This window comes from Haemaphysalis longicornis, unplaced genomic scaffold, assembly GCF_048455015.1.
Source record: "Haemaphysalis longicornis isolate Haplotype H1 unplaced genomic scaffold, Haemaphysalis longicornis Haplotype H1 scaffold_4, whole genome shotgun sequence".
NCBI classification, from domain to species: domain Eukaryota; kingdom Metazoa; phylum Arthropoda; class Arachnida; order Ixodida; family Ixodidae; genus Haemaphysalis; species Haemaphysalis longicornis.
Window position 1 is genome coordinate 126,972,565 of NW_027526361.1, and position 25,176 is coordinate 126,997,740.

Genomic DNA, 25,176 nt, shown 5'->3' on the forward strand with positions numbered 1-25,176 from the left:
TTGTAGACATGTTGCACAAAGATCACACTTCAAAATCGCAGGGCGCATATAAAGATATATATAACAGTGGCAGCAGCAGCAGCAGAAACGTCAGGAGTAAAAGAAATAGACCAGAAAACACACAGGTGCATTTACCTGCAAAGTTGCAGAGGAACGATTACGATGTGCGATCTATGCCGCTGCTGCCGCCAAATGGCTTCCTGGCCGAGTGACAGGGTTTATCTGCGGTTGGTCTTGACTTGGCGCTTGCGCAGTTCAGGCCACCGCAGCGCTGAGCGAGGAACGAGGAAGTAGGCAGGCACTCCGGAGCAGCACAGCAAGGTTCAGCGATTGTAGTCCTAGCCAGAAGCAGGATCAAGGGCCCAAGTGGACTGCGACGGCATGGCTGCAAAGTTGCAGAGGAACGATTACGATGTGCGCTCTATGCCGCTGCTGCCGCCAAAATCGATGGGCCGTCAAAGCTCTGGGAGTTTTAAAAAAAAGCTGTTTCGGTCTTTAGTGGTGTGGACAACGTAGGCGACAACGGTTTCATTGAACTGCGGTGAAGAATAAGTCTAATCACTATAACCAAAACCACCACACAAATAATAACCGAGGAATTTCGGGTATTGTAGGTACAAAGTGTTTTCCACGCTCCAGTCAACCGATCCGTCATGTACTCCCTAAGGCGAGAAGGTTTCCTGCATTTGAACAAAACAAGAAACCTTGAAATCAGGGGAACGACAAAAATATTAGTATGAAAGAAACGAAGAAAAGGAAATTGCCCACCAACAACTACCGCATAAAAACAGGCAAGGGTCGTGGAGTTATAATTTTTACTTCCGGCTAGAAAAGGGACAACAGGACGGAAGTGATAAAGAGTTCATGTTCGAAACACTGACACATGGATAGAGGAGCCGCCGAAAAAAACTGTGAAACCACATTATTTCAGAGGAAAGGTCGGCATTCATGATTCATGCCTCCACACACTACCGTCCCGGGCACTTCCACACGCATCTCAGCAGCAGGACCCATCTACGCTGTTTTTCCTTTTTTTCTTGTTCCAACCACGTTCTCCGTGGGACTTGGAACCGTCAGCCGCAACACCGGCGACCCCCTTCGTGAATTTTCAAGGTGCGCTCCCGTCAGCCAGCAATGGCTTTTCGTCTTCCCCAGGGCAGCTCCTGCAAACAGGCGGTCCTCTTCAGCTTCCTCTTCCCCCATCCCACTCCAACCCCACAGCTTCGAAAGGAGCCCCTAAAAATTGACCTGAGAGAAAACCTGAGCTTCGCATTTGCATAAATACATACCACTCTTGGCCGCAGCCTCGATCTTCAAGGAACAGAAAAGAGTAGATGGAGCTGCTGTCTTGGGTGAACGTTGCCGGGTTTACATTTTTCTTTTGCATATATTTTTTGTGATACCACCCTGCGCTGCATTCGCACCGCTCCTCCTAAACGTCTTTTTTATGCTGCCTGCTTTACTACGAATGCCAGCAGTGGCGTTGTTAAACAGCGTAGAAACCTAGCAGTCGTGATGTTCTTGCCTGTCCATCTTCCTGTCCTTGACATTCCCGCTTACAAGTATATGAGCCTATTCCAGGCTGGGCACCGGCAGAAGGGTAATTTCCGTCTGTAGACTTCTGCGCTGACATCGTGTACATGTTTGCTGATGCTGTAAACTAAGGCCCACACCACTGAGCCGGTCTTGTGGGGGACGGGGCCTGATGTGGAGTGACGGGGTGCGGTAAAACAATGGCCATATGCGAGAAAAGTCAAGAAAGGCAAGGCGGGGAGCTTTTGTTTTTTATTCCTGTGTTGGAACGTAGCAGGTTTATCTGGAGAAAAATATGAGCCCTTGTGTTTCGTCGCGGAGCCAGCTTCCCTTTTCTACTTTGAAAATGTTCTCGACCAGTGGAATAATTTTTTCGGCGCAGCGAGGGAGGCTTTTCTTAAGCAGCCGCATTAGGTGGAACGCACGTTCCAAAACGAGCTCACGTAGAACCGGGCTTAGTGTGTTTTTAAACGGTCGACTCACTTCCTCCTCTACATACGTTTTGCAGACAAGCGCGAAGACTACAATAAAATGCTGGCTTACGCCGATTTAATTTTAGGGCTGTGGGTCCTTGCGTGTGTGCGTGAGTGCTTAATTGATCTAATCCCACATTTCATGATAGCAGAGTTCAGTGCTCGTGGCTTTATAATTATGAATGCGGCTGGAGATCTTTGGTTGTGCAACCTTTAACATACAACAGCTACGAGTTAAAGATACAGTAAAAGTGCGTTAATTCGAACTACAACGGGCGCCACCTCCGAACAAATCAGGATATCTCGAACTAACTAAAGTGAGGCACAAATGCCGTACAATGAGAATGTGCTGCAGTAGAGCATGTCAGAAATGTAATGTTTGAAAAAGACCATGATTTAAACGTGTCTTTTATGCTTGTAGGCATAAAGTCTGCAAGAACGTCTTTCTCTAACGAGGGATGTAGCTGAAGACCTCCTTTTCGCGCGCTCTGAAGGAGAAGGATAGATCGGTAGCATTCCATCCGGCCATGACTGCTGAGCGACTGTCGTACTGGTGCTTCGTCCGCCACCTTTTCATGGTCAATGGTAGCAACAAGTTCTACGCTTCTGACCCCAGCAATGATGCCATCTGTCGCCACGCCGCACACCCTGAACTCCTGTTCACATCGACGTAGTCCGCAAAGAACCTCCTTCCACAACGTCTGCTATGGGTGTTTTAGATTGTTTTTACCCGATTTAACTCCTCTCGCAGTTTTTCTCGGCTTTGCGAAGGCGACCCAGCCTCATGCTTAGGCAGTGTGGCTGTTTCTGTCTGTAAGCCAGGCCTCGAACTGCCGGCGCGGTGGTGCGTAATTCGAATTTTCCGTGCCGGTGGCTCCTTGTGTTTGTATTAACCGGATTTTAAATACATAGGCTTCTATGAGGACTTGGCCGGATCAATTGGCGCAGTTCGAATTATCCATGAATTTGAATTGCTCAAGTTCAAATTAACGAGTGTTCTGTGTATATGATGGTTTGCGAAAAACTTCATTACAAAACAATAGTTGGAAACAATGAAAGATGGCTTCAGTCCGACAACCAGGGTGCCACATGCGAAAGTGACGTACATTTCTTCTTTGAAGCGTTTTCAAATACTCCACCCAGCCATGTGCTACTCTGTGGATCTGTGAAGCATTCGTAAAGTAAAACCCGTTATGATCGGGTATGCAACTGCTTAACAAATTAAACTTCTGAACACGTACAAAACGGATGTGCCCTTGGATCTTATTCCCTGCACCAAGACGTGAGTCTGAACTCCATAGTAAGCATTTTACGATCACTTGTTGATAACCTTCCGGTGCTGTGTTGCAACAAAACATAACGCGCAGGGGTACAGTCGTCTTGAGATAGTGTAAATATACACCCAACAAACGAACACATTTGTGATTACTTCAACTGGCCAAGCATGCTGTTCTGCATGCCAGCCGATTCCAAGCAGGGATCGGAAGCAGCATTCTCCATTTTGCCATTCGGGTAAAAGAAGATCATAATTTCAGTCGCTAAACTTCGTGGCCGCAAGTCATCAACTGCGTTCCCACCACGGTTTAGGCACGCCCCGTGATTCCGCCACATCAAATATTTCCACCCCGGGCCTCCAACAAAATAAGCATTGGCTCGTCGAGAAACCAAACGCGTCACTGATGCAGTGGTAGTTTGGTGCTCCGAGGACCAGTGTGTATAGGGCCAGATGCGGATGTTATGTTGCTGCCGCAGCAGTTATGACGTTGCTTAGCAACCCTATTCGAGCCCGGACCGTATCGCTATCCGTGCCCTACACAGCACGGGATTCCTTCTTTGTAAAGGCAGGCTGGCGAGAAACACCGTTGCAGCAGAAAAGCGAGCCGACGGTTCTCCTCTCGGGCTTGCTAACGAGAAGAGATGGCCTGGCAAAAAGGCGTTCCCTGCTCACGACGAGCTGCTGTACGGCCTCGTATATATACAGTTTCCCCGGCCGCCTAAAAGCAAGCGCATGGAACGCGCCACTGGCATTGAGCCACCTCGGCTGAATCCGCTTCTTTAAGCGCACTCTTCGCTGCCCCGCAAAGAGGAAACGAAGTACAGCACGATGAACGCGTGTACTTACCCGGAAAAACTTCCCACTCGTTCGGGAACGTGTGTTCTACTCCTTCAAGCAGACTCGTTTGGTTCATCTATAAAGTTTTTCAGAAATTCTTCTTTTACAAAAAGACGGTGCTGTGCTTACGTTAAAGCGATTGAAAAAGAAGCTAGTGAATAGCGCCGAAGGAACGTGGGCCACTTTACAAACCCGGTGCCTTCAAAAGGATAACATTGCTTATATGATCTTTCTTTACTGTTGCGTTTTCCGGAACTGCTTTTCCAATGTTATTCGTTTTCACTTGTGGACGTGTTCGTATCCTGTAGGCTTAGGATACCCCTTGAGTGCATTCCGCTGGAGCGCAACTCTGAAAACAACCAATCATTACAATCAAAATAAGTAACAGCCGTGTATGTCTTTATATATTTTGTATCCTTTCATGTCCAAATATTGCTTTCTGTCGTTATTCGTTCTACCGGCTGTTGTTTTAACCCATTAGTGCCCTCCCAACAACTTGGAAAATTTAGGGTCATGAATTCTCGTATCCCTATTCCTTTAGAATTAATAGCGACCACGAACAACAGCTGATAGGTTTACTTTCCCTGACCAAGGACTCGGTAAGAGACATTGCGAATGACGACTCGCTCCTTAACTCTATCTTAAATTTACTCCACTCTTGCTTCCAGTACAGCCCGGCACGTGGAGCCTAATCGAGTTCTAGTGACTGCGTGGCGCCTACCCACTCTGCCTGTGGTCGCTTTTCAGGCGTGGCCTTGACAGTGCTGTGGGCAAGAATACCCGTGCGCTGTAACAGATAAGTTGTTGAGCTTTGACTGTTTCGGTGTTTAAACTTCACTGTGTGGAATCATATTCCATTCTTCGTGGCCGTCGCCGCAATCCTTGTCCTGGGAACTGTGGCTTTCGTACGCTAACTCGTTGTGAACATCTTTCGCTGTTACCGCCTTGTAGTGCATGCGCTGTCGACGGCTATATTGGGTAGTAATGACTTCCGTATGCCTGAAGGTTACTCCGTGGACGCACGGTGGATTATGCCGGCAAAGCAGTTGAATCGGCCTCTTTCCGTGGCTTCGAGTGTTGATCCCAAATGGTTATTGCTGCATTCAGGCGTACTTTTGTGCAAGAAACAAGGCCTGTGAATAATGCCGCGAACGATGTAGGGGTTTGTTTATTTATTGTTTGTTCTTTCTGCACGGCCGTTCACAGGCTCTCTTATCTGTGTCCCAAGCGAAGCGCCTGTTCCATTCTTCATTTTTATGCCACACGGGCTATATCAGTCAGATAAGGAGACTGTTTCGCCCTAACGTCACTAGCGTAGAATAATCTTCCTTGATCTAAAATGTTCTGGATGGGAATCGATGGTTCGTTAACCACGCGCGCCGAAAGATAAAAAGTATGCACAGCAGACGCCGCGGTGTTAGACTCGCTGACGCTCGTAAGCGCACATCACTTTGTTGACTGCTGCTTCGCCACATGTGTATTCTTTGAGTTGTTAGGGGAGTTGTTAGGAGTTCGCCCTACGCATACCAATCGCCGAACCGCCGTAGAAATGCTGAATTCGCCCGTGGAAGGTCCCCCAGCCCACGCGGGGTAACTAAAAGCAGCAACTTCTGGAGGTAAAGTTGCTCTACGGTGAATAACCCGAAACCCTCCAACGACGCAAGCACGCGCCGAAGACAGTGATTCAAGACATGCACTCATCCCGGCGACCCGAACTAACCCTGACGAGACTCCCGAACACTACGACAACGACACGGAGGGATGCGAACCCGACATGACTAAGCCCGCCGCTCAGAAGATGAAGATCAGGACGACGCATACTGCCCAACTGTCAAGACCCACAAGCCGAAATACGACGCCCCGAGGCACCCGGAACTCGAGGAAGGCGGCGTCGAACGTCAAGTTGCCTATCGACGGCTTTGATGTAGTCGCCCTCAAAGATACCGGAGCTGACTACTCAGTCATGGGCGGACCATTTGCGTCTTAGCTGAAGAACGATCAGATGGGATGGTCCGCCCATCCACACAGCCGGAGGCCATCTCGCAACTCCAAGTGGAACGTGCACATCACGCGTCCCCATCGACGGCACCATGTACCCTACCACGTTCCTTATGTTGCCTAACTGCTGCCGCGACGTAATTCTTGGAATGGATTTTTTGACGGACAACGGTGCAATATTTGATCTACAAAGCCAGTCGATAACGTTTTCCCCCGATCACTCCATGACGCCGGAACCGAGCCCCGAACACCGGGCCCCCGTAAGGATCGCCGATGATCATGTCACCCTGCCACCCCGCGCAAGCTTGATGATCACCGTCTACTGTAAAGATGCTGCTCCTGACGCTGACGCTATCGTAGAGAGTGACCAAGGGTTGCTTCACGAACACGCTGTCTCTGTCGCAAGAGGCATAGCACGCTTTGGGCAACGCCGATCTCACGTTTTGGTCACTAATTTCACCGTGGAGTACCAGCATTTAAACAAGGGCGCTGCAATTGCGCTCCTCAAAGAAACCCAAGAAGCAAGTGACGTGATCGCGGTTCCCGACTTTGAACGCGAACCCGATGATACCTTCATGCTTCCGAATCTCTTCGGCATGAATACGGCATTACCGCAACCAGAAAGGAACGAATTACTGGTTTGCTGCGTCGCTACAGGGAGTGTTTTTCATCGAACTCAAAACTACGTGAGAAACCTCTAGCGAAGCACCGAATAATAACCGAAGATGGAGCCTGACCTACCCGACAGTCACCGTACAGCGTGTCTTCACACGAGCGGGAAGCCCTCGGGATTCAAGTCGACGACATCCTCAGCAACGACATTATACAGCCATCGAAAAGCCCCTGGGCTGTGCTGGTCGTACTCGTTACGAAAAAAGACGGCACAGTAAGTTTCTGCGCTGAGTACCGGCAACAAAATCACCAAAAAGCACGTGTACCAACTGCCTCGAACCGACGACGCTCTCGACCACCTCTGCCACGCAAAGTACTTCTCATCGATGGATCTGAAGACCGGATACTGGCATATTGAAGTCGACGAGAGAGACCGAGAGAAGACTGCCTTTATAACCCCGGACGGCCGATACGAGTTCAAGGTGATGCCGTTTTCGCTGTGCACAGGAAGCAAAAATACCTAAACATAAATACCCCAGAAAGTCGAGGGGAAATCGCCCCGCTGGTAGCGTAGTGGTTATCGCACAAGACCGGTATTCTGGAGGTCGTGGGTTCGGACCCCACCTGGCGGGCATTTTTTTCTCCACTTTCCTTCTTTCTTTCCAAATTCTTTATGTGTTCTCAATGACCTACCACATCATCCTCTTTGCTTTCCGAGGTTTTCTTGACTGCCAACTCTCATATATATATATATATATATATATATATATATATATATATATATATATATATATATATATATATATATATATATATATATATATATATATATATATATATATATATATATATATATATATATATATCATAGGGATTGGCAGTCAAGAAAACCTCGGAAAGCAAAGAGGAGAATGTGGTAGGTCATAGAAACAAGCGGGTCAAGCAAGTCATAAAAAGAAAGATATCAAGGCAGGTGCACGCGTATGACGCGGCACCGGGCGGTACGTATATGATCCGCACATAATACCAGCTTAGGGAACGCCGAGGCGGTCAGCAAAGATTATTAGAAAATAACAATACAAAAAAGAAAGGGGAGAGGAAAGCAATCACCATGCTTGTGTGCACAAATCGATTGCAAGTTGAGAGTATCAAAGCTACAATGGTACCGCAGCCTTCTACCCAGAATCTAACGTCCAGACTTGCTGGTCAAGTTAGGTTTAGTAAAGCTATTGCGCTAAAAAACGCGGTGCTAGCACGACACTATAACCATCTATACGGGGGGTCGCCAACTGATGGGAGAATATTATCAAGGGAAAGAAACGAACAAGCATAACACTAGCCAGAGAAATGCAGGCGAAAGTTTAATCGGAGGAAAGACACTTCCATTTCCCATAACTTTCATTCATGCCAAATGACGCTGACTTAAACTTATAGAAGAGGTAGGACTCACGAACCTCGCGATCGGGATGCGTTTTAAAACTAGATTCAAGAATTGTGGCCTTCAGTGGTTCAAAAGAATGACCAGGAGTGTTAACATGTTTTGATAGAGGCAAAGATGGGCAGGTTTGTGCATGAGAGCGGTGATTGGTAAACCTCAAACGAAAGGGTGTTGCAGTCTTGCCGATGTATTGTTTGCCGCAGAGCGTGCATTCCGGCAGGTATACGATGTTGGTGGAATCACAGTTAAAGTTCCCTTTTACTTTAACATAATAGTTCGAAGCCGTGCTGGCGGCGGGCTGTGCGGTGGTCATTTGTTGGCATACCTTACATCGTGGTTTGTTACACGGCATGCAACCAGTAGTCTGTGGTCAGCGGATGCTGGATTTGGTGAGAACATCGCCAAAAGTTTTGCTGCGTCTATAAATAACGCGTGTCGGCTCGGGAAATATTCTTTTTAGGCGTTCACTTTGAGCAAGGATATTGTGATGTTTCCTCAGTACGGAAGCAACATTCGGAGAAGAGGCCGAATGGGTCAAAACGAGGTTTGTTTGTGGACTGGGTTTTGGAGCTTTTTAAAGGAGAATTACTGCGCCGTTCAACTGATTAGCTCGTGTAATCACGTCATCGATCACCTGCATCGATCACCTTTTTATTCAAGAGCGTGGTTTTAAGTTCTCTGTAGTGAGAATCGAAATTCGCGTGGCTTTTGCAGATTCGCCTAAAACGGTGAGATTGGCTATAAGTAGGCTTGTGCGAATATTCGGGCGCTTCGAATATTCGAACGAATATTACAGTATTCGAATTCGCTTCGACTCGAATTTAAAATCTCGGATATTTCGAAGTATTCGGGATGAACGAATATGAAAACTTAGTTCAAGTTTTGATTTTGTTAGGCAAGCCGCAGTGCCATTTACATCAGACCTACGTCTTGACTCCATGTGGAGCCAGGACAAGCTCAGCCACATTCAGAGCGTAGTCGCGTCGTCGCAGCATTCGCGCACGTTCGGCAGGGTAGTCGAGGCTCCTGTTTCATTGTTTCAAACAATGTTCCCATTGCAACAATGGGAACAATTTCGGCTCTCACGAACGGGCCTGCGCGGCCCGGCGGATGATACGAACGAGCCGGTGAGGCGCTTGACTGCCGAGCGAGCGAGAGACGGCGACGCACGGGCTCTTTCTCCAGGAACAGTCGGGCTGTTGTTTCCTGTTCGCGAAAAAGCGCCGCGGACTCCGCAGGCGCGCTGGCGCCGCCGCGAAACTACCCGCACGCTGCGCGGGGCGCGGCCGGCCGCGGCAACCAGGCGCACCTTCGGTCGCGAAGTGGTGCGGGGCGCTCGAGCCACCGCTTCTAACCGCTACTTAAGACACCACTCAAAGCACACACGAGGTTTTTTTGTGTTAAACGAGCTAATAGTGTGGGCGAAAACGGTGCTACGAAAAATCATCCGCGCTGCTAGTGAAAGCGCCCATGAAATATCTGCCGGGGTGCTAAGCCTAAACATCTCCTGTGGAGCCAGCCAGCTGTCTCGAGCGCTTCAAAACTGCCGCCCTGAGGTGCACGCCTTCTTATTAGCGCAAATAGTCAGGCTCCTCCCACTGCCACGCGCTTTCTGTCCGACGCACAGGAGGCCGACGGCGCGAAAACGCTACGCGGGAGTGAAAATATTGCGCGCGCAACGCCGACGCCCAGGAATAGCGTGCAAAAACGTTCCTGTTGTGAGCTTGGGCACCGCGAATGAGGAGACGAAAGTCCAGAAATTACCGCTCAGCGACATGGAGGTTAAGAACAGCAGAAAAACATCACAGATTTCTCTACGCGAAAGTAAGAAAAGAAACAAACGAAAACTTTTTTCAGTGCTCCATTTCTTGGTCTGTGTTGGTTCGTACGAATTTCGGATGGTACAAATATTTTTCGCGGTCTCGCGATGTTCGTATCATCGAGATTTTACTGTAGAACGTTTTTACCGGGATGTCTCAGTGATAGGAAGTTCACAAGCCTTATACCTTATAGCGTATTGCAGTTTTGCAGTGCCTGACATGGCTGCTGTGGAAGTGCAAATACTGGCGCCTGTCCGTAGCTTTCCTGTAGAGAGTATTCTGAAGCCTGCCCTGAGAAACTCTGACTGTAACATCCAGGAAATGTCCTGTTTAATTTTTTGTGGCTACAAATTGCTATTTCCTGTGCTTACACCACCCCTTATGTAATATCCCCATTTGGGGGTCTTTAAGGAAAATAAAATGAAAATGAAATGCAATGAAATTTATGCTGTGCGTACAGTGGAAATGAGGGAGGGAGATATTAGGATGCGCAAGGTTAAAAGCGTCAATAAACGCAAGAAGTTCCATTTCACCGTGCTGCCATAACACGAATATATCATCTATATACCTTTTGTAGTACAGTGGCTTTAAATTTTGGGTTGCCAGGAAATTTGACTCTAGACATACCTTAATGATATTTGCGTAGCTGGCCCCGATTTTCGTTCCCATTGACATTCCGCTGACTTGCACGTAATTGACACCATCAAACGCAAAATTGTTAAGCTCAAGGATAAGGTGAAGGAAAGTTTCAAGGGTGAGGGAATCGATAGATTTGTCACCCGCTGACCGCTCATCCGCACATGATACAGCGGTGATTCCATCCGCATGCGGAATGTTAGTGTATACCGTTAGTGTATAGTTAGTGTATAGTGTATAGTTAGTGTATAGTGTATCCAGGGTATCAAATAAACAACATATGCCCATGCTCACCTTTTGCGAGCATGACATATCTTCTTTGCACCTTCTTCGTTCCGCATGACTGTTATTTTTTTGCCGATGTCAAATACGTCCGTGAGCATATCTTGTTCTGACCCCTCTTTCACTCCTGTTGACCCCGGAGAAAGGGGGAGTTACCCTGTAAATTGGTTTTCGTTGTTTCTTTTCTTGCTTGGCTCTATTTTCACATGTTCGTACCGCGTAAATGTGGGTTCTTGTAATTTCTTTTATTTTATGTTCCCCTTCCACTACTCTCTGATTCATTTGCTGCCCACCTACCACGATCCCATTGTACAAACTCTCCCTTCCCTTGCCCTGCCCTCGCCCTTCCTACATTTTTTGTACATGTATATATATATATATATATATATATATATATATATATATATATATATATATATATATATATATATATATATATATATATATATAGCAGGACAGAAAGATACGGGACTCTGGACTCAGTAAGGACACATATCAAGGTTGCAGTCGTCATGGCCAGTGCCATTCGGCTTTTTTCGAGATATTTAATACTGCTGAATGACGTGTTTGTCATGTTTCTTTATATGTATACACGGAAGACTAGAAGCGTTTCCAATATTTCCCTCGCGCTCGAATTTAGATTCAACACAGCTCTAGTTTGCCCGTAAATTGCTAACATCGTTGCGCCCTATAGCTGATCAATAGTTTATGTGCTTCTTGAGGTTGTATGACAGATGCGGTATAGTCGAGCCAGAGATTCTGTTGTGCGCCAAGTGTATTGCATCGTGCCTTTTATGTTCTGCCACAACACACATAATCTATGTGAAGATCAGACTTACAGCAGAAAGAAAGAAATGCGACGTCCTGCTGTTTCGGTCTCATCTCAAAGATTGCTTCGGTGTGGAAACCACAGGAACGGGCTAGTTAATAATGTAACGTTAGAAGTGGTCGCACCGTCTTCTGTTTGCTTGCTTTTGCCTTCGTTTGCTCGGCATGCTACGAGTGGAGGAGAAATGTTGCCATCGACTTCAGCTCGGCACAGCAATTTCTCACTGTATTGCTTCCCGAGAGTGATGTTTCGTCGCATTACCTTCTGCGATCAGCGGCATCCAAAACCAATTTTCACTCCTAACGTCTTTCTTGTAGCTGTTGCCTCCCGCTTTCTTCCGGTACCTCTTCCTTGTTTTGTCCCTAGGGCGTCCCTGCCAAATATCTCATTCCGCGAGCAAGGCAATAAGGAGAGTAATGCTTGATCCATTCAGTGCAAAAGAAAAGGATAATCATCGTTCTTAACCAGCGTTCCAGAGCTTGTTCTGTGTGACACTCCTGTACCTTGGAAAGATGTACAGACCCACAAATAAACGCAGGACTAGGAACACAGTTTTGAAATTTATTATGCTTTATTTAGATCTCGGCGAGATGAAAACGTTTACGAGTGTAATACTTAAGCCATCAATCAGCATAGCTTGGTTAGATTTGGAATGTTGACGTGCCCAACACGGACGGGCTCCGCAGCCCAGTCTTCAGGGCAAGATTCAATTTTAGGGCTTAAGTGTGTCGGCATGCACACTTAAGCCCGAAAATCTTACGATGAAATCCTCTTGGTTGTTGTATAGACGAAACCTGAAAACCAAAATTATATTGCTCTCTGTTCTCAAATAAAAACTTCTCAGCAGCACCTACACTAGTGATGGCTAACTTGCTCCCGTCACGGCGAACAAATTTTGAGGCTAAAATCGCTCCGTTTACACGACCCACTAGAACTTGGTTGCGCCGCGGTTGCCTTAGTGGGAACGAATTTAGCCCTCTGTCACCATTACCCAGAGCCCTTTCATCAGAGCACCATCATCCTTTATAACTGCTGTTTCTCTTTCTTGTCGCGCGACGGCTACGCTGTCCGGCTACTCTATACAGCCTGGGAAACTTCACCTTTTTCGGACGCTACTTTGTACGAACAGTTTTTAAAGACGATAGTTCTTTTGGGTTGCCTAAAGCGGAGAATCGTGGTCTGTAAATTTATCTATCTTTATTTACTTTGACTTATCCACCCGGCAAAACATACGCAATTCTTCGGGGTGTTTATATTCACAAAACCTTTCCAAACCTCTATATCGGCAAACAAGTTTCATTCCTGTCAACATTTTTGAGCAAAAGGGAAATATTTGGTATATCTGAACCAAAATAATACTACCTAACTGGCAGAGGCAGCGTTGTCTTAATAACAACAGATGTTTGTTTGAGAAATACGCATCGAAAACAATGTTGAAAACACAAGCCGCCTGCGAGAAATGAACGAACAAATTAGGTTGAAAAGAGCAGTGAATTGGGCGAGTTGGTATTTCATGCAAGGCGAACGTTCCAAAGCGCAGCACTTAGTGAGGGAGAACAACAGGAAGAAGGAACACCGAGCACTGTGTGTCTCCATCGTGCTGTTCTCCCTCGTCTTGTGCAGTGGTTAGAACATTCGCCGAACAAACTAAACTATGTTCAGTTCAATTCAATGCAGATGCTATATTCTTAGCAAGAATTAAAATAGCGCGGAAAATAATTCATAAGGAAAATTTTAATAAATGTTGTTATGTATTTTAAAATGTGCACTACATCAAAAGAATGCGACCTTTTAACACGCCAGGTGGAATTCCTCTAAAGCTAGAGACATACATTCTCGAAATGTATCAAAGCGAATTTCTTCAGGACAGCTAACCGGGCTGTTGAACCGGAACCAAACCGGTATTTTAGCCGGAACTGAACCCGAACCCTAGCGGTTAATTTTTCAGCACCCTGAACCAGAACCATCACTGAACCGAAAGGAGAAATAACGGTTGTCAGTTCACGACAAAACGGTCCACCCAGATCCACTGTTCATAATTGGCGGTATAACGCCGTTCGGAGCCTTTGTCTTTCACGCACCATACACTTCGCAACTTCTCACGCACTTTCCCTTCAGGTAAGTAACAACACTCTTCGTCCACGTAACAAAAGAAATGGTATACGCACCAATGTTTCAAAGGCGTGATACTGCTGTGCTGTTAGCGCGAGCAGAGTGCAAGGCTGAACAAACGAAATGACACGCTCTCGGCAGCCTGCAGGCAATAATAAACTTCGGCTTTGCGATTCCCTGTGTGTGACTGTATAAAGACAATCGGGCCATAAGACTGCTGCAGTGCGCAACGGCTTACCACACGAAATGTGCATACTTGTTGCATTTCGTACTCTTCTTTTAAAATGTTGCGCACCAGGACAATATTAATAATGTTAAGTGTGCCCCTCAAAATCTGCTTCGTGGGTGAGTCATTGGCTGCAGATCACATGGACGTGAGTTCGACCACCTCAGCCGTCTGCCATTTTTCTGATGTACATGTATAACAAACACAAAGTTCCCCGTGTGGACGTTTCGATGCAACTAAAGACACCTAGGTGGTCTAAAACTCTCTGCTGACCTTTAAAGGGGTCCTGATATATCTTCCGCCGATGCATGGATGTACATGTAACCAAATAAAGCACTGTATAACCAATCTCCTCCTGCAAGAATTTTGTTAAAGCGATGAGTATTAGCTGAGAAATCGTAAATCAAAAACCGCGTTTTTTCGTCGCACCGCGTTTCCTGCTCCTTTCTTTGCTGTTGATGGCGCGCGAGCACTCCCCCCATGATGCTGCGCTCCTCAGCGGTGACGTACTTCTGCTATTACGCTCCTCCGACTGCCGTCTGCTACGGGCAAGCTTTGTTGACACCATGAATCCCGCACTCCGCTCAAGGCTGCAAAAGCGAACGAAAAATCTGGCCGCATGTGTGTGGCAGCCTGGCCTTGCCCTTTCGCGGTGTACGTTGCTGAAGTTGCTATCGGCGGCACGTGACTTTTTATCGGCGGTGAACTCGCACCCGCACGGGGAGGATCGTGCGCTCGTTCCCTTTGATCACCTTGCACTGTTTATCCAAAAAGCGCCGTATCAGATGTGGCCCACTGGTGCCGGGTCTTATTTTGCGGCGTTAGTACTTCGTGCCGGCGGCATGTGAAATAAAACTTTAAACTGATACAGAACCCGTGCACAAAACGCTTCAATCATGTGACCAGTTCAGCTTGGGGTGACGCGTGGTGGAGAGCGGCAACGTTAGCAAAACATGCTCCGCTGGTGCTCTGAGATTTCTAGCGCTGGAGCGAGCGCCATTTCTTTGACAATCTCAAACATCGGTTGCCTTGGCAACTAGGCACAAACCGCTCTAGAAGTCAGTTACGGTTGCGTGATCCCGGTTCAGCTCTGGGCCCCACCTTGCGACATGTGGGCACTGCAGGCGTGCCACTCACTCCCATTGGGAAGTGCGAGATGCGTTTGACATTACAGGAGGCGATGGTGTGTGTGTGTTGTGGACGCCTTTGTTTCGCGATTCAATGCGACGTTGTGCTTCTGCGGGTGGATAGTGCTTCCCATGGTCTGGATTATGTTTCTCGAGCGACGTACGACTCAACCTCGCATGAGTATGTGCCGTGTGTGTGGCTAAAAGCCATCTCGGCTTTTGCGCCAGAGTTAAGTGGCGGGCTGTTCGTCCCCGCAAACCGCGCGCAAGGTGAGTGCCGAATTTACGACGGGCAGGAGGCAACCCATCCTCTGTCAATCGCGGTTCAGACTTGCAACGCATGTTGTGACGTTATGTTTGTTCGTAACGCATCTCTGGATTGTTTGAAGTTGAATAAAATGTATGCGTCAAACCCGGGCATTCACCTCAGGGCGTTCTCTGCGATCGCACGAAATAAGTGCCACGGGGCCTTCAACGCTTTTTTTTATGGAGCGTACTCAGGTAAGAGAATATCCATGTCGTGTTATGCCCGTGTTGTATTCAATACAAACGGTCTGTTTACACTTGTTTCGTTTCTCGTAAAATTTCCAAGCACTCCGGCACTCCGCTGGCAGATCAGCCGGCGAGTCGACGCTTAGCAGATGACACATCTCTTTGCCGGAAGTGCGTGAAAAAGCCGCCCAACAGCAGGATGTCTAGCTCATGACGAACATCTGGGAATCGATGACGTAGACATGTGAAGATGGCGGCATCCAAAAACACGAAGGGAAGGGTGAGAAAAAAGTGACAAATTTTGCAACAAAAGTGTGAGCTTTCCGCTGCGCGTAAAAGAGTAATACTTGGCACAGATGACGTTGACGACCCAATCTAACGATTGCGCTAGTTCATTTAGTGAGCTCAAAACGCCTTTCAGGGCCCCTTTAGTATACGGTGCGCCTCATAGCGCACGGACAGATTCAGGAAATAAAAAGCGCCAATATCATTTGACAGTTGTGTTTCCATGGGCCCAACTCGTGGTTTTAAATTATTCCGCGCCGGGTTCCCACACAAAAAATTTATACTGTTTATTACTGCATTCAGCTTTGTATCAGCGAAATACCAACAGGTGGATTTTCCTCTAGATAGTCTTTTTTTGTCGAACCTGTAACATGCCGAACGTGTGATCACGGCCAAATGAGGGAGGGCCGTGATGGGGCGAAAATTGGCTATAAAAGTCAGACCTTGACCTACCTGTACTTCAAAATTATCTATTAAAATAGTTCGCCTATCTTTACTACTGAATGTGTGTCTATGCAAACCAAAGAATTCTTTGTTTTGTATTTAGGGATCAATTTAAACGAGCCCGAAGTGGTTTGGGTACCGGGTTAACCGCTCACGTAATGGGTAGTGAACCATTCTTCTAGATTGGTTTGTAGATCTTGTACAAAACAAAAATGAAATGAACCAGCCCGGAGATGTATTGCACACGTTTTTCTTTTTGCTCGACATCCAGAATGCAAGCCGGAGGCGCAAGATATTAGAGGGAATGTATTTCTAGCGGTTCTTGGCCTCTCGAATATGTGTAAGATGCTCAAATCTTATCTTTCTAACAGGCACTGCTAGGTCTAGTGTCCCGGTACACGCATTTCTTTCTTTGCAAACCGTTTTATCCGTACTCTGTAAGGTTAGATTTAAGGGATAACATCTTGCGGGCGAAGGGGTATATTTGCTCTTAAAGGAGTATAACCTGGCGAAACAAATAGAAGATAGCAACTACATTCACATCAGTTGCGAAAAGGATATTGCAAAGATCTGCTAAATTTCCTTGTAACTAAAACCACCCCAGTCATGGTCAAAACCAATTATCAAAGATTTATATTACGTAAGTCTCTTACACCACCGCAGAAGTGATTTATGTCGGTGTTGTATATAAACGCCCGCTCTCCTTCGAACAAAGGCGACACCATTACACCATTCTTGAGGGGAATTCAATTTAAGTTCAAAGTCGTGCTCCTAACCGGAACCTGGTACCTTGGTTACGGTGACACATTTCCTTGATTGGTATAACACATTTGTTCTTAATCGTAGAATTCGACGGGGAAGCGGAGATGCTATATATGCTGATAAAACTTTTAAGTTCGAGCTTGTTTCAGAATTTCCTGCAATCGTGAACGATTGTGAAATTTTAACTATTAAGCTAAATCGAGATGCTGTGTATGTCGTATACAGGCAGTGGTAGCGCTTGAACTTTGGTTTGCGTTTTATGAAACTTTTGCGACTACGTGAACGCATATAATCACAATTTATCAATGCTGGCAACATCAATATTTATAACTCAACGTTCAGGGCTTGCAAATGCATTGCATTTAATCATAAACTGCAAAGGTTATAAGCAAAAACACAATCACAACGCCAACACTTGTGACACTCTTTCCTCTCCATCCTTGAATGATTGTCACTAATTACGACACAGCTGTTTTACACTGGAACAATTATGTCAGAAATCAGTGATCATTGCCCGGTTTTCGGACGTTATTGCTCCGAAAACAGACATACACCACGTAGTTATGAAGCAGTTTGTAGGCAATGTGTGAGTGACAAAGGCTTATAACTTTTCAAACAAGATATGAACCATCGTTACTGGTGAGGCAGTTGAAACAAAAGTAATGTTAACGTTGCGTACCGAGAATTCGTTCAATTTTTTGTTCAGATAAACAGCCAGGTTAACTTTCCTGCCTTCCTTCTACACCCCTCCTTCCTTCGAGCCGCACAAATCTGTTACAAAGATTAAAAACCATAGGCTATCAAAACATATCTGGCCATGATAAAAAAGTTAATTCATGTGTACCATCGCTGTTTTATCACAAGATATCCTGACGTGTTTAAGAAATTTAAGGAAAAAAATGCACTCAATTGCTAGATTAACCGAGCAGCTTTTATTTGCAGCTTTTTGCTGACATAAGCCCGAAACAACCACATGCTAGTTGGAAATTACTCAGGGCGTATTACTTCGAACAAACAAAACATTGTTTCACGCAAGCATATTGTACGACATTCTTGAACTGGTGGGCAAGGTAATGGTTTACCATATTATTGAATATTTCGTAAATATCCTCGCTCGTGTTTATGAGCTCATAGCAAAAGAAAAACCTCATCACAAACATCACAATAACACAATAGAAAAACCTCATCACAAGGTTATTTTTGGGCAGCGTCTAATCTCACGGAAGCCGGGAGAATTACCTCTGAAAAATTCACACGGCACTTTCCATAAAACTGGCGTGCCTAAAATTTGCTGAATAATATTACGTCTCAACCTGACGTAAAGCAACATAACCTAACGCGTCATAACCTACCCAATTCGAGCCCAACTGCAACAAACCTTATCTAACCCAGCCCAACGACACAGAACACAACCTATATTAAACGTAATTCAACCCATTCTGGGAGTCATGTGCGTCGATCTCTTGATATAGCAAACACAATAGAAAACAAAAGCATTAGCAAAATCACGTTGACCGAAAAAAAAAGAACAAACTACAAAAATAATGTCGCAGTTGAACGTTCGCTTTATGGATTAAAACCAAGTACTATACCAAAGCGCTACAGGGGCACTTCCAAACATGGCTTTTGGGGGAATATTTTTCCAATCGAATCTCCGCGTAGCGTTTTTAGCCAATGAGAGGCGACTGCCGTAAGAAATTTCTGACGTTGATTCTCATGGTTGCCGTGATAATAGACACCACGTTCTTTTTACGCCTCGTGAACAAAGAAAAAATCATTATTTTTTGTTATTCATCTAACGTTCACCGTTATAAAAAACATAATTTCTGGCCAAAACTACCTTCTAACTTCTTCAACAAAATGCAGAAGCGAGTCCACTTTTGAATGCGAGAATAAGCTGCCGGTAGTAGTCGGCCCTCATCAAGATTATTTTACTTTTTTAATCACCGCACGTTCTGCTTGTTCTCTCCCTACAAGGTAGCGGTTGTTTCTTTAAACACAAAGTTAATTTCGAGGGGGGTCCCACGCACAAATTCCTGCTGTAACTGCCCATTCCAGGAAAAAAAGATTGAATTCAAACAGGATTTTATTTTTTTATTCACCGCGCGCTGTACTTGCTCTCCCAACAAGGTAGTTATTGTTTCTTTAAACAACAAGGTAACTTTGAGGGGGGCTCCTACGCAAAAAACGCTGCTGTAACTGCCCATTCCAGGAAAAAAGAAGAGTGAATTCAAACAGGGTATTGTGTATAATGGTTACGGAACAAAAAACTTCGTAGTCTAAGCATTACGGCAGCTATTGCTCAGTGACACTCAATATTTGAAGCTTCCACTCTATTTATTCAAGCCTGAAAGAATCATTCTGTTGAATCGGGTATTTTGTACTTGTAACACAACTGTTCCGATTTAACCCGATCTTACATCCTCTCACTTGCGCTGTCATGCTCTTGTGTTGACATTTTTTTCGATTGTGAAACAGTTGCATGTTTTTGGGGTGCAGCGAGGCAAACTGCTTTTTTGTAACGTTAAGCCCAAGCACTTTGACAAATTAGGGCTTTTTTTTAGTGCTTTATGCAACAGGGTATAGCTATAAGCTGCAGTAAGGATGAAAAAGTTTCTTGAAAGTTTATTGCCACGTATCTCAGTTACTTCTGATTTATTAGGTACGCGGGCAGCTGCCGTTCTTTACAAGAAAAAGCATTGTGCGAAAACAGATGCAACCAACGACTGGAAGCTTCATCAGAGTGGTTTCTTGTTCGAGTTGGTCGTTCATCGTGCAAGTAAGCATGAACAAGGGCGAACGAAGTTCATGTCCCCTGTCCCGTTCACTTCGTTCGTCCTTGTTCATTTCGCGCTTACTTACACGACTGGAGTCTGTTTTTTTTTATTTGGAAACACCGGAAAATAGCCACCATAGCATTTCAACTTCAAAAGTAAGTAGTTGCCGGCTTAGTGCCAATATTATCCCATTTAGGAAATTCCGCTGAATCCCCGCAATATTTTCTCACCCGTTTGGTCCCCCCAGCTATGCGGTGAGCATTTTCCCGGGATTGATTTCTATGTGTGAGAAGACAGTGCGGGAGTACACAGCACACGCTTTTCAGTTTTATCTTTGTGAACATTTCGATCGCTAAACACGGTTCAGTTGAGACGCTGCTACGCTCCGCCTACTCTAGTGCCAGAGGTCAAGCGGAGTCGTAAACGCATGGCCGCGGATGTAGCAAGCCACTGCAACTCAATGTTCCGCCTCGATAGACAAAACTGCATTGGTTGTAACACTTTCGACTTCGCTCAGTTGCTCACTGCCTTACGGCAGTTTTATGGCCGTCACTCACGGTAGCTTGTCCCGCGTTTATGCTTTTCGTTCAGCCACGGCCTCCGCGATCGGCTGCCGGCGGCGCGCACGCCGCCGGCAGCCGATCGCGGAGGCCGTGGTTCAGCTCAGTGCCTCGGCGTTGCAATTACTCCATTGCACAAGCTGCGAACTTACCTTCTTATCTTTACTATAACCGGTTAGTAAGCTTCCAATCACGTACTTGTTCGTGTTGCTGTGGCAGATTTACGTTATTCTTGTCGTTTTATCTCCGTACATTTGACTTTTACATATAAAAAAAGCAACGACCCACAACAAGTGCCCTATTCGCCCGTAGAAAACAGAATTTCGTGGCATTTACTATATAGACACTTTGCTACCATAGCTAAAGTTAGAGTAAATAGAGTCTATCTCAAATTATTGTTCTGAACCGTACCAGGAAGTTAATATTAAAGAATATAAAAGAAGCCATTTTGCTGGGTACTGAGCTTTTGTGTAACAAAATTATTTCTGGCTTTTGACTTAGTTTAAAACACCTCCGTTTTTTATGTATGCATCTCCTGTCCATACAGCGTTCAAACCGCAGAGAAACACCTTGCGTTATACCAAGCATTCTGATGTCGAAATTTGTTCCACAAGTATTACAGCTATACAGGAGTGTCGCATTCGCTATTGGAGTAAGTACTGTCATATTTATTTTTTAAAAAAAAACGACAAGCTTTATTACATTGCAACCGCTTCTGTGTAGTCTGCAATAAATGTAAATATGTGTGAACATTTTATTGTCACAAATAAAATTATTTGGGCGGCATACATATTGAGCAACCAATTTTTCCTGCGAACGGTAAGTTTACAGAATGTTACCATTCCATTTTTGCATTGTACTGTTGCTCAGTCGATCCGTCAATCACAACGTCCTAGGTTCATTTTTTGTAAAAGTGCGTGTAGTGATCTATAAGAATGGTCTTTTCGTAATCTTGTTTCGGTCCATCGAGTAAACTGGAAACAGCGCACGGCGGTAGAGTTGGGATTGAAGGACCCTGTCCTCTTGTTTACCTTCTCTGCGTTCGTCTGTCATGGATGTTTCCTTCCCTTTCTGGAAGTTGCTGACCGCACCGAAGAGTTTGCGCTGACGATGCGCAGCGGGCCTTGATAGGATAAGCAATCAAATGCTTGTCAATTTGCCTTTGGAGCGCAAAAAGGCCTGACTCCTGTATATTAACTGTTTGGGGTACTGGAAATATTCCAGCTTTATGGAAGCTTGCATGGGTAGCACCGCTGCTAAATCCCTGCAAGGAACAGGCGAACATTGCCTCATACAGGGCCGTTTCACTCACATGATGTGTGGCTAAGCTCATTGAAAAGCTTGTGAATGCTAGGCTGAAGTGGTGGCTCGAAATTAAGAAAAAAGTTCTGCCATGCATGACTGGCTTCAGGCAACGTTTATGCGCACAAGACAGCGTCCTCGACCTTGAAGGCCATGTCGACCACCAGAGTTCTTATAGACTTTCAACACTGGCTTTGCTTCTTGACGTGTACAAAGCTTACGACAATGTCTTACAGAGCGGCATCATAACAAAGCTGCTAGAAATGAGAGTTACAAGAAATCTTCTCCGCTTTGTGCACGCTTTCATAACGGTTGGCTCCATGCCGGTGCGATTGCGGTACGTTCTGGGCAGCACTAGTAGGGTATCCTGAGGGAGCCTGCAGGGAAGTGTTTTGCCCCTACACTTTTCAATGTGGCGATGGCGGGCCTCCCTCGAGCCTTAGAAGAAGATTGCAAGTCAGTGCACTTATCGATATATGAAGACGATATATGTATCTGAATCTCCGGATATCAACACAAGAGGTTGGCTATGATAGCTCAAGGAAAAATTTGTTCTGTACAAGCCTATCTCTCGTCAGTGGAGCTAGCGGTCTCCGCGGAAAAAAAACTTCCTTTATTTTGTTTCCAGGAAGGCAACGGACAACTACGCGCATCAAGTTAACCTTAGGCGGCTTGCCGATCCGACAAGCTAATCGCGTCAAGTTTCTCGGCGTCACCGTCGATCATATGTTATTCTGGAGGCAAGCCATGGAGTCTCTTCTCACGTTCTTTGTACCCAGCTTAAATGTGCTTCGACAAATTGCTGGAACCAACAGGGGGAGTCACCCGTCAGCTATGCATGGGCTACACTCGGGGCTCATCTTGAGTGGTGTTCTTTACCAACTGCCGGTTTGATCTTGCCTGGAGTCCCAGTATGCTCGTCTGGAAGCCCTGCAGCGACAGGGCATTAAGATATCCCTAGGAGTTCCCCAGGCGGCGGCAAACACAAAGGTCCTTGACGGGTCCTATTTTCCACCGCTCCGCTTGATGGTGTCTCAGCGGCGGCTCTTGCAGCTCATCCGGCTGGGAGAGTCTGATGCCGGAAAAACATGACATTGCTCAGGCGCCTCCTCTTAAGAGTGGAAGCTTGGATACACGCGGATACTTGGATACAAGCTTGGAAACACTCTGAGCGTTCTCTACCCGCAATGGAGGAAGAATCAACATCACTTCGATCCGTCGTGGTCTTTTGAGAGTTTGGAGTGTCAGCTCGCCCTACCGGGCATCCGCTCGAAGAGATTTACACCAGTGGCTGCGGCGAGAAAATGTTAGCACTTGAGCACTAGGTTGTACGGAGATTGTGTTCATGTGTTTATGGACGGATCTGTCGCCAGAGAATTACACACCAGCGCAGCGCCCTTTGTGATTCCTGGCATAAACATTTCCTTGGCTGCTCGCATTGACCATTTGACAATATCTACAACGGCGGAGTGTATACTGATTGAGGCGGACCTGAAAAAGATCAAATCGCTTTGGGTGAGGCTTGCGGTAATTGTTACGGATTCCAAGTCAGCGCTACAATTTTTGCAGCTTGGATTTCCCGCAGATAAAACTTGCCAACGCTCCCTACGTCTCCTTCAGCAGCCAAATGCAAACGGGATTAGCGTTCGCTTGCAGTGGGTTCCTTCCCATGTCGGAGTGCTTGGAAAAGAAGCCGCGGACAAGTTGGCCGGTGAAGCGACATCTTGTACTCGATTTGTTAAAGTGGCTCCAGACGAAGGGCGGCTTGTAAAAACCATCATTAAAGAAAATTCGGATCTCTTTCGCCACCACAACACTATCCTTTGGTTACCAAAGGAATGAAGAGGACACAAGCATTCTTACTGTTCCGCATCCGGACCAACTGAGCGCGGGCACGGGTGTGGCTTTATAAGCCGAACGTTGTCTCCTCACGTCTTTGCGCAACGTGTTGTGTAAGAGATGGTATCGGTCATTTTGTTATGGATTGCCGAGAGCATTCGACGGAGAGGTTAGCTTTAAGGAACTTCGAAGGAGAGCCGCTCCGCTTGGCTCTTTAAATGATATAATTTTTTCGATAGGACATTGGATAGACCGGAGAGACGTTTTTCGCAGGACTTTCGGGTTTTTAGGTGACACACGCCTCGGTGACTCATGGTGATTTCACGCACATAGCGGCCACAAGGTGTTGATCTAGGGAGCAATTGGCGGCTTACCAGGCAAGGCTAGATCCACCCGTTAATAAATATCATCACCACCACTTCCACCTCAATTGCCTAAGTTATCTCATGTTGCTACGATGATTTCTAGTAGCAGTGGCTTATGAGAATAGCGGATACCAGCTGTTGGATGGTGCTGTAGCGATTTTCGTACCGTGGTTAATATCGATATGGTGGTGATGATTTTAATCTGGAATGATTATTACCCACTAGCAGTAGTACGCAGCGATTACCGGGTATGCCAACATACCAGATATTGAGTTTTCTGTTACTGTTGATATGTAGTTCATTCACGTTGAAGTCGTAAATTATTAATTTTTTTGCCTGTTTTAAATTGATGGTTTCAAACCGGAAGAGTGGTAGTAGAAAGCGAACCGCATCCACCCCTCGTGTTGACAGGGCTTCTTCCTTTGGCCGTTTGAGCAAATTTGCTTCACTATTTGCCTCCGCCTTAGAGATTTCGAAAATCTTTGATATCTCACCTATTAGTTGCGCCGCTGCTCTGTTCTTCAGCTGTTCGGTTCTTCCGATTGACGACAAATGGTGAATTCTACAGCTGCGTTTTCTGCCTTTTAGCTGCGTTTTTCCTCTCCACTGTGTACTGGTGAGGACGTCGACCTTTGGCTACTGCTGGATACAGCGAGTGCTATGGACCACGTCGTGGTATAAAACGCTTTCCAAAGATGTTTTGTGTCCCCATGTGGTGACGAAGGCTGTGTCGCTCAATGGGTCACATGCATAATGATTTCACATTTATCAATGTTGCGCATACGACACGCGTAAGAGCTTCAATGCCTCATTTCCTGTCCACCATGACCAAATAAAACTAAAAGCTTGTTTTGCACAAGTTGGCACTGGTAGTACAAACTGTACACAAGCGTAGCAAAAACACAAAAGAAAGTTGCCGTTTCCCAGCCGCCCCATTTCATAAGGGCAATTTCCCCTACAAGCCGGATCAACTTCTCAAGCCATTTGCACCTTTTCTACAGTTAAGTGCCCGGCACCATCTATACCCACGGAGCGCACATGGCGACTTCGACAGGAATAGTGAACGACGCTTTTAAAGGGGTCCTGAAATACCTTCCGCCGATGCATGGATGTACATGTACCCAAATAAAGCAATGTATTTGCAATCTCCT